Below are 13,219 nucleotides of genomic sequence, written 5' to 3' on the forward strand. Positions count from 1 at the left end.
AGATAATCCATAATTTCAGTTTTTGTTTCTTTAACTTCTCCATTACTAATCTTCTTTTCTACTTTTCCCTTTGTTTTCTTATTGTAAAATTTTCCATACCTGGATGCCTTTGCCTGTACTGCTCTTCAAATATCTTTAGTGCTGTTTTTTATACCGATTAGTTTTACTTACAAGTGAGGAGAGTGTGTTGAGTAGATGGAAAGAGTACTTTGAAGGGCTGATGAATGAAAAGAGAGAGAGAGAAGGTTGGATGATATGGGGATAGTGAATCAGGAAGAGAAGCAGATCAGCAAGGAGGAAGTAAGGACAGCTATGAAGAGGATGAAGAATGGAAAGGCTGTTTGCCCAGATGACATACCAGTGGAAGCATGGAGGTGCTTAGGAGAAATGGCAGTGGAATTTTTAACCAGATTGTTTAATTAAATTTTGGAAAGTCAGAGGATGCCTGAGGAGTGGAGAAAAAGTGTTTTGGTACCTATCTTTAAGAATAAGGGTGATGTGCAGAGCTGCAGTAACTACAGACGGATAAAATTGATCAGTCACAGCTTGAAGTTATGGGAAAGAGTAGTGGAAGCTAGGTTAAGAAGGGAGGTGATGATTAGTGATTAGCAGTATGGTTTCATGCCAGGAAAGAGCACTACAAAATGCAATATTTGCTCTGAGTGTGTTGTTGGAGAAATACAGAGAAGGTCAGAAGGAGTGGCATTGTGTCTTTGTGGACTTAGAGAAAGCGTATGACAGGGTGCCTAGACAGGAGTTGTGGTATTGCATGAGGAAGTCGGGAGTGGCAGAGAAGTATGTAAAGAGTGGTACAGGATACGTACAAGGGTAGTGTGTCATTGGTGAGGACTGCGGTGGGAGTGACAGATACGTTTAAGGTGGAGGTGGAATTACATCAAGTATTAGCTCTGAGCCCTTTCTTATTTGCAGTGGTGATGGACAGGTTAACAGATGAGATTAGAGAGGAGGCCCCGTGGACTATGATGTTTGCAGATGACATTGTGATATGTAGTGAGAGTAGGGACCAGGTTGAGGAGACCCTGGAGAGGTGGAGATATGCTTTAGAGAGGAGAGGAATGAAGGTCAGCAGGGCTAAAACAGAATATATGTGTGTAAATGAGGGGGAGGGTAGAGGAATGGTGAGGATGCAGGGAGTAGAGTTGGTAAAGGTGGATGAGTTTAAGTACTTGGGATCAACAGTTCAGAGTAATGGTGAGTGTGGAAGACAGGTGAAGAAGAGAGTACAGGCAGGGTGGAATGGGTGGAGAAGTGTGTCAGGAGTGATTTGTGACAGACGGGTACCAATAAGAGTGAAGGGGAAGGTCTACAAGAGGGTAGTGAGACCAGCTATGTTATATGGGTTGGAGACAGTAGCATTGTTGAAAAGGCAGGAGTCAGAGCTGGATGTGGCAGAGTTAAAGATGTTAAGATTTGCACTGGGTGTGACTAGGATGGACAGGATTAGGAATCAGTATATTAGAGGGTCAGCTCAGGTTGGACAGTTTGGCGACAAAGCAAGAGAGGCGAGATTGCGCTGGTTTGGACATGTGAGGAGGAGGGATGCTGGGTATATTGGGAAAAGGATGCTAAGGATGGAGCTGTCGGGTAAGAGGAAAAGAGGAAGGCCTAAGGTGAGGTTTATGGATGTGATGAGAGAGGACATGCAGGCGGTGGGTGTGAAAGAGTATGATGCAGAGGACAGGAAGAAATGGAAACAGATGATCCGCTGTGGCGACCCTTAACGGGAACAGCCGAAAGAAGATGATGAGTTTTGCTTTCTCCTTTGCATAAATATTGCACCATATTAAATCTCTTTCCCATCTGCATATTTCTTCAGATGTCTCCTGCTTCTCCTTACTTGGGGAACTCATTATTTCATCGTGCTGTGACAAACGGCATTAGACTTTGTACACTAAATCCTTCACTTCACAGGTATTCCATAACTTCAGCTTCTATTTGTTCAACTTCTGCTTTACTAATCTTCTGTTCTGTGTTCCCCCTTTATATTCTTATTGTTTGTAATGTGATATTTTCCATACCCAGGTGCCTTTGCCTGTATTTCTTTTCGAATATCTTTGGAGCTGCTTTTTTGTAATGATTAATTTGGCTTTCTCCTTTGCATAAATATTGCACATATCAGAGCTCTCTCTCTTTCCCCATATCCATATTTCTTTTTTATAGCTTTCTCACTATGATACACAATATGCAGATTCCACTCTCATATGCACATAAACATGGTACACTGCCAAATAATTGCTCTGGAAGCTTTAACAGCCACTAAAACATGGCTTTGTAACTCACAACTCATGCTCAACCCATAAAAAGACCAAACTACTACTTTCTTCCCCAAATCCTTCTCTCATGAGAAAATAAAATTTAAAGTCCTCTCTCTCTCTTCATAATACAACCATTGAAGTCACTTCTCATAGCAAATTTTTAGGGGTGATAGTGAATAACCTTATATTTGACCTACATATACAAAACTGCATTAGAAAAAATCTTTAGAGCCAAGAACTCATCACTAACATAACTAAAACTACACTTGCCACTACTTATCACCTCACCACTCTTTATGATGCTCCCATCCTTACTAACCTCTAGGGTCCACAAAACTTAAAACTTGAACAATGCTATAACAAAAAGTTGATAAATTTGCAGCAAATATCCCTTTCAGAACCTACCACTAAAAAGCCTAAATTAATTAGTTAGAACTGCCCCATCAACTAACCTATACACAGCTTCTTACAACCTATAAAATTATCCAGCATCCATCTGCCTGTCCAACAATAAAAAAAAAACATTCAAAACAACTATGTTCCCAGTTGGTCACTGTGATCCAGTGACCAAAAATTCCTGTCTACAAACCTATCAAATCTGCTGGGCATTGTCTGTACTCATACAAGATTGCTAAGGCCTGGAACTCTACCTGTATCCAGAAGGTCAATACCCTTCCCCCTCCCATCGTTCAAAACCAAACTGAAAGGCTTCCTATCTAAAAATCTGGCTCTCTTTTTGCTCAAAACTAGGATATACTAAATCTCTAAACAGGAGCACGTACCTTTTCATTCTTTATGCCTCACTCTCCCTTCTTCACTTACTTCCTTATTTCCATCAAATTCTCTTCCCTGACTTTGTCTAAATATACCTTAAGCCTGTTTTTCCCTCACTTTACATTGTAAGTTCTGTTTGTATTAGAATAACCTACATTTAACTTCCCTACAAACTGTCTAAAATTTCTATAAATATTGCAATGATTGCCAGTTAACTTGTATCGATTTTTAACCAATGTTTTATATTGCCACTAATTTGTTACAATTATTTGAACTGCATATGTTTTTATTTTTGAAAACTGCAAAATTATTGTTAAAACGTTTTGTAATAATCTGAAGATTTTCTCCTAGAGTCTCTGCTAAAATGTGCTTCTACCCAGTCGGACTTTCCCATTAATCAAACGTCAAAAATAAAAAAATAAATATATCACTAGACTTGTTCTTGATGTTTTCACATTTTTTGGGCGGTTTGGAAAAAGAAGCAACTGACAGTTTCTTGGTCTATATAATGTTTTTCAAGTATCTGTTGTATTAATGAACACAAATTTTCATTTGAAGCTTTTCACAGTTTTTCTTGTGCAAGTATTTTTCATTCCTCTAATTTCTCTCAATCTTTTTGTACATCTTCCATCTGGAAATTCTGATCTTCCTGTGTAATAGTAACAATACATAATTCTTTCTTACCCTCAATAGTCGACTATCATCTTTGTGGCTCATTTTTGGCTTGTCAGTTTGTGTTTTTTCTGGACTACCTCTTTCTTCTACAACAGAGGATCCATCCTCCCCCGTAGCCTGGCCTAACCCCATTGCAGAAATGCCTCCATGTCTTGAGGATTCTAGACTCTTTTTTTCCAGTCCTAGCACCAATACGCCTACCAGGCTTGGGCACTTGTTTATCCTGGATCTTGTGCACCCACCTGTCTTTATTTTTTTAACCTACTTCTATCCATGACATATGCTACATAAAATATAGTCTATATATCAGAGGTGTCTTGGTGAGATTTTCTGAACAACAGGGTTCACCTCATGAAGGTTCTCATCAAGACTTGAAGATGAATTCAGTTCCAGCGATGCTACTAATCTTGGTTTGCTGATTTTATCATCTCGCCATTCAGACTCCAGTGCATGCAGTGTTCTGCAGTCACTGCAGTATAAGCCACATTTTCAGAGTTCAAATGTTGCTTCGCTCAAAATGGATAGTTTGTGGAATTCTGCCAGCAGTAACCTGAAGTGGCAAAAGGTATAATGACTGCACTGTTACTAGTCTGTTCTGGTAAGGACACTGTGCTAGAAAACACAAACAGTGAAGACATCACAGCTGAAGAAATATTTGAAAGTATGGTAAATAAAGGTTCCTAATCCAAATGCCTGTGGCAGTGATCACTACAATGGAGAAAATGCTACTTTCTTCTTCAGTTCATTGTAATATTTACTTTGGGGAAAGGGGCAGCACATCTAAGACATGACTGCCCCTATAAGAAATGGTGTTAAATTATTCTGCAGTTTTACATTGTCAGCAAGTCTGGAAGTTGTTTTGCAATACTGATAATTTTGGAGCTTTTTTGAATTAATGATGTCCTTTTAACTGGGCTGGGCAAAAAGGAAACTGTGAAGGACCAAACAAATATCAACATATTCTTACAAAAGCATGCATACATGGAAAGATATCTAAGTTTTTACCTTTGTCACCCAGACATTCTGTCACTGACCTTTACAAAGTTATACTCTGTCTTGCTTAATTCACAGCAACAAAGATATCACAAAAGTAAATTCCTCTCATTCTTCTTGCTCCCCTGCCCCCTCCCATCCTCTCTCCCACCCCCACCCTCTCTTCTCTTCCATCTTCTTCCTACACCCACCTGGCCCCTCTTCTCTTCCATCCTCTTCCTCCCCTACCTCTTCTCTCCCATCCTCCTCCTCCATTCTGCCTCTTCTCTCTCATCCTTTTCCCCATCAATTTCTTTGCTGTATAGTTTGTTCTTAATGGCTATTCAGTTAATTTTTAGCTTTCTATACTTTGTGTATTATTATTATTATTATAACATATAATGTTATAGTTAATTTTAGAATCCTTAATGGCTACTGCACTCTTACGCACATGTTTAACGCTGTATGGCACAATAAGTGCCAATTGTACATTCTCAAGCTGCATATGAAAGATGGTCCAGCTGGAATCAGTGACACACCCCATGACAAAAAAAAAAAAAAAAGAAAAATGAAAGCTAGCAACTGCTCTGTAAGGTCTAGAAGAGAGTGGAATTGCAAAGAACCTACAGCTACAAAATTACAGTCTTCTCTGAGAAGACAAGTTCTGCCATGGGGAGCCCCAAGCAGTAATAAAGCATCATGGCAAAAAGACAGGACCTTAGCCCTGTTCTATAGCACACAGGAATGCAGCCTTAACTATGACCAAGACAAAGAGAGCTCATGTAGCATCTCAGATGAAAGAAAAGAAAAAAAAACAGGAGGGGGGGGGGGGTAAGTGCTCAACACCAGCTCTCCCATCCTGGTAGGAGGGATGTGGTCCTGGTCCATCATTCTCACACCAGTAATAAGATCAAGACTGGAAGAATGTGGGACTTCCAATATGGTTGCACACTGAGTAACTTTTTAACTCTAGCTCTCCCAGTGTGAAAACAAAAACTCAGAGAAGGCCAGTAGACTTGTGTTTATGGGTACATTTTAGTAACTGGCTAGTAACTGTACTGACTGGATGCCAAGAAAAAAAGAAATACAGAGCACCTGGAAAAATTAGTTACAAAAAGTGAGGAAGAAACACTTACTGGGGAAAGTTCTTCAGCTGTTCAGCAAAAAGCAATGCAACCTCCAACATGACTTCCAGTAACCTACAGGAAGATACAAGACAACTGCACACAGACCTGGTTAAAAAAAAAAAAAAAAAAACGATACACTGATGGAGCATATCAACACAAACAAAAAGCTGGAAAAAATGATCAAACCTTTAAACAGACATTCAGATGAGGTGATAAAGCTGCAAAAAAAAAATCAGAGGCTGAAAAGGATGGCTGAAAATGAGACTCAGGAACAGAGGTTTCAAAAAATAATAGAATTAGAGGACAGAGAAAGTGGGGAAAACCTGATATTTTCAGCTATACCAGAGAAGCTGGAAGGAACAGACTGCATTGATTTTATGAAAGCACAAACAAGCAAATGGACTGGTATTCCACAACAGGAGTTGTTAGCTGAAAGGACACATCATGTGTAGGCTCCAAACCTGGCTATGAGAAAGTAACCTAGACCTTTAATAGCAAAGATACAATCTTACCAGCAGCAGGAGTTGATTCTGACAAAAGTGTACCAGCAGGGGAAAGTACTAAAAGTGGGAGACAGCAGAGTACTTGTGGAGAATGATTACTCATTGTACAGCAAGCAGGAGGAGTAAATTCATTCCTCTATTCAGGGAATGTTGAGATGCAGGTGTGATAATCAAACTGCTGTACCCAACGGTCTTCAAGCTATTCTTCCCTGAAAGGACAAAATCATTTTTTGGTAAAAGTACATGCTACGGAGGAAATACAAAAGTTTGTCCAACAAAACAGGAGACTCTGCTTCTTGTTCTTCTGGTAATAAACACCAGAGAGAGACTGTACCTGTGAAACCTTTTCCATTGTTTCAACAAAAAATTATGGAGAGAAGGAAGGAAGCACAAAAGTCGAATAGAAGAATCGAGAGTATGATGCAAATGAAAGAGAGACAGGATGAGAGAGATGAAGATGAACACTAATAAAACCAGCAACTTTATTTGGGACTGCAATGCAACAATTATATTTCTGCAATATGACAAAACAAGAAAATCTGAAAATATTGGACTTTTTCAGAATTTGTTGGACTTGTGTGGGACTCTAAAGTATATGCCCTACTTCATGTCACTAATGTTAAGAAAATTGCTCTGGGGAGGGGAAGAGAGGGTAGAAAGTTAACAGAATAAAGAAAGCATGTTTTCTTAATGCTGTTATTTTTGTGGTGTATGGTTTTCTTTGCATGCTATAAAATTTTCTCAGTTATTTTTGTAAGCATAATGGGGATTGTAAATAGGTGATGCTGTTCTTTTTTCTTTTCTTCATTCTCTTTCTTGTTCAGCTTCAAGAAACGTAGGTAATGCAATGTAAAAAATAAAAAAAAAGCCTGGTTAAAAAGAGCATGGCAAAAGATAAATCAATGTGCTTTTTCTCATTCTTGCATAGGGGAATGAACGGATTAAGAACTTTACATCGATTTAGTAGCAAGTTTTAAGAGAAAGCCAGTACATGAAAAAGAATACTGAATATTAGGAGGCATTTTCTAGCAAATGAATGTATGCTTAGTAATAATTCTGTATCTGGCCTTCATGTCTCCATGGAGACAATCTGATGACAAACTGGCTGTCTGGTTCTCATGTCTCCCTAGAGACTATCTGAAAAAGAGAAATTTGTTGCAGTCTGGTGGAGAGTGATTGGCTATTAAAAAAAAAAAAAAAAAAAAAAAGAGAGAGAGAGAGAAACTAGTTAAAAAATCATGTTCTCTGAAAGCATTCAGGGGTTTTCCCACTTGGCACAGCTATAAAGATAAGACAGAAACAGCATTTAGTAGAAACACAGGATGCACCATGCATCTTAGATTGGATAACCTTTCTTTCATATTAACTTAAGTGTGGCTGTCAATTTGGGGCATTTGCTCCTATTAGGAAGGTAAAACTTCAATATTTGAATATTTACATAGCTTTGTGTGTTACTATTAAATTAAAAGGCATTGAGGATTTGTTTTTCTGTTTGAGGGCTTTCAATAAAACAAAAAGTTTTGTAAAATGTGACAGGCTGAAATGGATATGACAAGAAACAATTATATAAAAGTTCAACCTGTCAAACAGTGTGTGCATGTAACACAAACACTGGATCTATGCATTTAACCAAAAAAAAAAAGGTGTTGTACATAAAAGGTGGGAATAATAACTTTTTAATACAATGTTTTCTGTAATGTCTTTAAATGCCAATGGTCTCACAGATAAAGACAAACATGAACAGTGAACTATATTAAAAAAATGTAGATTGCAAATAGAATGTTAGAGGAAACACTTGGAAAGAACTAAACGTAAATTAGATAAAAAAAGACTTTCAGGATGGTTATTCAGTGGAATATCTGTGACAAAGGAAAAGAGAAGTACTTATATTAATTGCAAAAGGAGCTCAAACGGTGATAGAGGATAAAAAAGATAATGGCAGATCTGTAGTGCTAAGGGGCTACTGGCAAGGAAGGTAGAAGATTACATTGGCATGCATTTATATTCCACCTAAAACCTCTATAATGTAACGTAAGAAAATTCTGGGAGAAATAAGTTTTCAGCAAGGAATATTACTTGTAGGTGGGGAATGGAATTTGATTTGCAGCAGTAAAGATGTGTCTTGGGGGCCCAGAAGGTAAAGTACAACAAACAAGGGTATATTTTTGAATAAATTCATGAAAATATTTGGCATAGAAGATGAGAATTCAGTAATGAGTTCGGAGTGAATTATTCCCCAATATACAGTAAACTCTCAGTTAACCGGAACTCTAGCAACTAGCACTCTCAAGCAACCAGCAAAAAAAAATATTGAAGAAATACAATACAGTTTTCATGTGTTGCACTTTGTTTCCCCTCGCAGAAACATACCTTACATTTTTAGAGGTTTAAAAAGGAAGATAGGAATACATTCCCTCTCTCCCCAACCTGAGGACAACTCAAACCAAACAGTATAGGATACAGTATTAGGCCTATTTTTAACAGTAACTCTCAAGCAACCAAAAACTACTTTTATCTGGCATCTACCAATCCCCATGGGCACCAGTTAACTGAGAGTTTACTGTAAAAAAACCGGGCTAGGCTAGACAGAATTTACATTTCACAGGAACAAGTGCATTTAATTGAAGGTCTTAATACACACCCAATAACTATCTCAGATCATGCACCAATAACCACAGAGTAATGAAATATAAATGAGACATTGGCGCTTTTCCACCTATCTTTTGAAGAGAAAGGAATTTAAGTAATGGATAGTGGAGATTCAGGAGCTATTTAAGGACAGAAATTATTTCTGAAAATGTAGCTAGGGAGTTTGATAAAATTAAAGCGGAGTTTAAAAAATAGGGTGGAAATAAAAGAAAGGGCGCTATGGTTAAGTAGTAATAAGAATTATTTAGATGTAATACAAATTCTAAAGTATTGAAGAATAGGGGGATTCTCACAAAACAAGAAAAGGATCAACTGCAGAATGCGAAGCAGAAAATATGGGATTACTTTGATAATAAACACGAGTTTAGAAAGATTGCTGTTAAACAACTGTTTTTTTGATAATAACACTAGAAAGGGCTGTCACCAAGCTTAGGGAGCATATAAAAAGGAAGGTAACAAGAGATCCTGTAGAGGTATTAGAATTATTTCGGAAATTCAGCGAAAGTCTGTATAAAGTAAAGAAATATGAAAATCAAGGAAAGATACAAATAGAAATGTTTATAAAAGAATTAAATATGCCAAGGTCAGAGGCAGATGAGGCTCAATTACTAACAGTTAGGATAGGAGGAGATGAGATAAAAATTGTGATGTATAACCAATCAACAGGAAAGTCCCCAGGAATAGATGGCATTCCTGTGGAAGTTTGGAAGCGAGAAAGAAAAAACTGATAAAGAGCTGGAAGGTTTTGACAGTATTTTAAGAGAAAGAGAAGTAACAACATCCTGGAAGAAAGCAGTGACAGCTGTAATACCTAAAGAGGGTAAACATCCATCAGAGCCAGCTTCAAAGTGTTCCTGTCTATAATGGCTAAAAGAATGGCAAAATTAATGCCAGAACTGATGGGTATGGATCAATGTGGTTTTGTGGACAGCAGGCAAACATCTGACAATATTAACAGAACACTGATGATCGAGAGGGAAGCATAATGCAAGAAAATACCATTGTTGTCGGTGGGTCTTAATGCAGAAAAAGCATTTGAGAGTAAGCCGAGATGTTCTGAGTAGGGCAATGGAAGCACTTGCATTTCCTGAAAAAAATATAAGGTTGATTAGGAGGATATATGAGGGATCGGAGATGATAATTAAACTGGGTGGGGTCCCCTCAGATAATTTCTCCTTGAGCATTAGTACCAGGCAGGGTATCCTCTTTGTCACCTGTATTTGCATTATATTTAGAACTACTGGCAAAGAAAATAAGGGACTCAGAAATTCAAGGATATAATTGGTATGGTAGTCAAGAAAAGCTGGCTCTGTTTGCAGATGATATTTTATAACTGGCAAAACCAGGAGGAGACATTACAGTGCAGTGAAATATTTTTAGACAGCTTCAAATATTTTCAGGATACAAAATTAATGGCACTAAAACAAAGGCAACAGCAGGAAATTATGTACCCACATATGAATTGGTTCAGCAATATCCATATTTATGGAAGCATGATAAAATGAAGTGCTTAGGAGTACGGATTAAAATGATTCTGATGTGGCAGCCAAGGATATGTGGGAAGAGACTAAACTAAAAGATAATCAATTTTCTCAGTAAGCTCTGTTACATGGATATGGATAATGGACAGTAAGATACAAGCAGTTAAGATGTTTTAAGTCCCAATAGTCTTGTACACAGGTCGCATTTTTTAATCAACCAGAGGAGAAGTTGTGGATAGCGATTAAAAAAGAGCTGAAAGACTTTACTCTTGCCTTCTTCCGTTCCCAGATAAAGTGGGATAACCTAATTCTTCCAGTAGAAAAGGGCAGACTGGGATTACCCCATTCAAGGGGTATTTCAGAGCTACACAGCTGAAGCTCCTATACACTGAATTATAGTTTTTTTTGCTTCTGCAAAGTGGAAAGGGATGATGATGAATTGGGTAGCTCAAGAAACAAGGAGACTGGGACTTTGGATGGAGGCCTTTAAGGAGAATAACAATAATAGTACAGAACATTATATCTATAAAGTGGCAGAAAGTATCTTAAGAACTAAGCCAACACAGGAATGGAGAAGAAAGATTCTGCCTATAGGCATGACTGCAATTAAGGATACAGACAATAGGCAAGAGGCGGCTGGAATTTATTGGCAAAAACTGGCAAAGGAACCAAGGTATTGGGAACAAATAACCAGAGAGGGAAAGAGGACAGAATGGGAAGACGCCAATAATTTAATTTGGACTGCAGATTAGAAATTGCCTTCTCTATCAAGGATTGATATCAGAGTATAGGCAAAGAGAAAGAAATAAGGTGTCAACTAGGTTTAAGTACAAATAGCTAGAAAGAAGAGGACAAACCACTCTCAGGGCTTAGAAGTAGAAGCTGGACATCTCCAACAAGCAGTGGTGCATATATACTACACTGAGGATATGGTCTAGGAGCATACTACCACATGGACCTACACCAAGGGCAAAAAAAACTTGCTTTTTTTATGAGAAAAGTCATTTTAAATAAGAATTCCAGATCGGTATTTAGGTGCTTTTTTTTCCAGCGCCTCAATAATGACAGGCAAAGAAAGTGATCATTTCAAAAGGTGACCCAAGACAATACTGTTTGGTGAAAAAAAGAATAAAATACATCAGGATGCTTCAGAACTTCCACTACCCCTTCTAAGAAGTGCCGAGGAATGATCAATATCCTAACTGGACCACCACATTAAACAGGTTCGCTGTTTCACTTCGCATAAGAAGTGCAACAAGCATCCATTACAAGCAGACTTGGAATTTTTATCCCTAGTGCCAGAAAAAGGCATGGAAATTTGATTGCACATTTCTGCGACTTATGAACAAACAGTTAAACCACTTGCACCGAAACAGCTGTACAAAACTGACTGTACTGTGGAATCTCAATTAAATGACAGCCCAACAGCCCATGTTTTGCGAGCTCACTAATACAAGCTGGTTTCCAAAATGTAATATCTTCTTGTAAAAGGACTAAGTTAAAAAGAAATGTGGTAATACCAATGAGACCTTTTGGGTGCCTGCATCCATATCAAAAATCCTGAAGGTTGCCAAATGTAGACGTACATGGTCTTCTCAACCAAAATTCTGTTCTCAAAACAGACAGGGACTAGCAGGAACTAGGGACAGATTGTCTCTATGTAAGGGGGTGTGGCTAACAAGATGATAAAAGACAGCAGCAAATTAGTAATGGAACAGAACAAAGTTGTTTTCCTGCAACCTTGGCATCCATTAACTAAATGTGCAGTTGCCTCCATCAGAAATGCATTAGCAGCTAGAAAACACACACTACCTTCATGTATCCTATATTCTGTTTGCAAGCGGTTACTTAAAACATGCTGGAGAGCATCTGCAATTTCAGGAATCTGGTCCAACTACACATGTGAATGAACTAACTAACCAAATGCTGTTTACCACAAGCCTGTCTACTAGTATAAAGACAAGACAATCCATGACTTGTAGACCCCAGAACTCTGTAAAACAAAGAACAGCCAATAGTTCATGGACAACCTTTCTCCATTTCTGGAAAACATCATGAAACAACTTTCTGTAAAGGAACATCAGAACGTTTCAGATCACTAAAAAAAAAAAAAGTAATGCTGCAGTTCCATGGAAAACATGCAAAATCAAGCCCTACGTGCAGTACAAAACAAAATGTGTCTGATGTCATATTTGCATAATACAAGCTTCACTCATACCGTCTATCAATTCATATCTTAGCTCCGTGCACAAATGTCTTCAACATTTGCATTGCAAACATGATCAGAGTGAAACACTTCCAAAAAAAAGCTTTGGAATGCAAAGTACTTGTAAATGAAATAAACAAGTTTAGCTCCTTTCAATTTTTTTTGCTAGCCAAACATCCTTTGCATTTACTCAGGTAACCCTTGTGACCATTCCTCCAGTGTACAGAGCTGAAATGAATTTGTCACAGGAAACTCAGGGACCTACAGGTATGACGCAGTACATGCTTAGGAGAAGGACTTTGGATCCAAATATTTTAGTATTTGCAGATTCCATGGTGCAGAGGTATACAAGTCCAGACTGCATCCCAGACAACCATGGCTTGAGTACACTAGTGAAGCCAGTCAGGAGGGGATAAGACTGAATGACCAATATTGGCTAGCCTACCTTGGGGGTGGAGAAGAAAGGACTGGCTAAGTCCTGTTACAGGAACACTTTTGGGGAAGGCCAGGATCTGCAGTGCATACACAAGAGAGTCAGAAATAAAAGATCTATCAA

This window comes from Protopterus annectens, chromosome 7.part0 (genome assembly GCF_019279795.1).
Source record: "Protopterus annectens isolate FY-2018-M chromosome 7.part0, PAN1.0, whole genome shotgun sequence".
In the NCBI taxonomy this organism is placed as follows: domain Eukaryota; kingdom Metazoa; phylum Chordata; order Ceratodontiformes; family Protopteridae; genus Protopterus; species Protopterus annectens.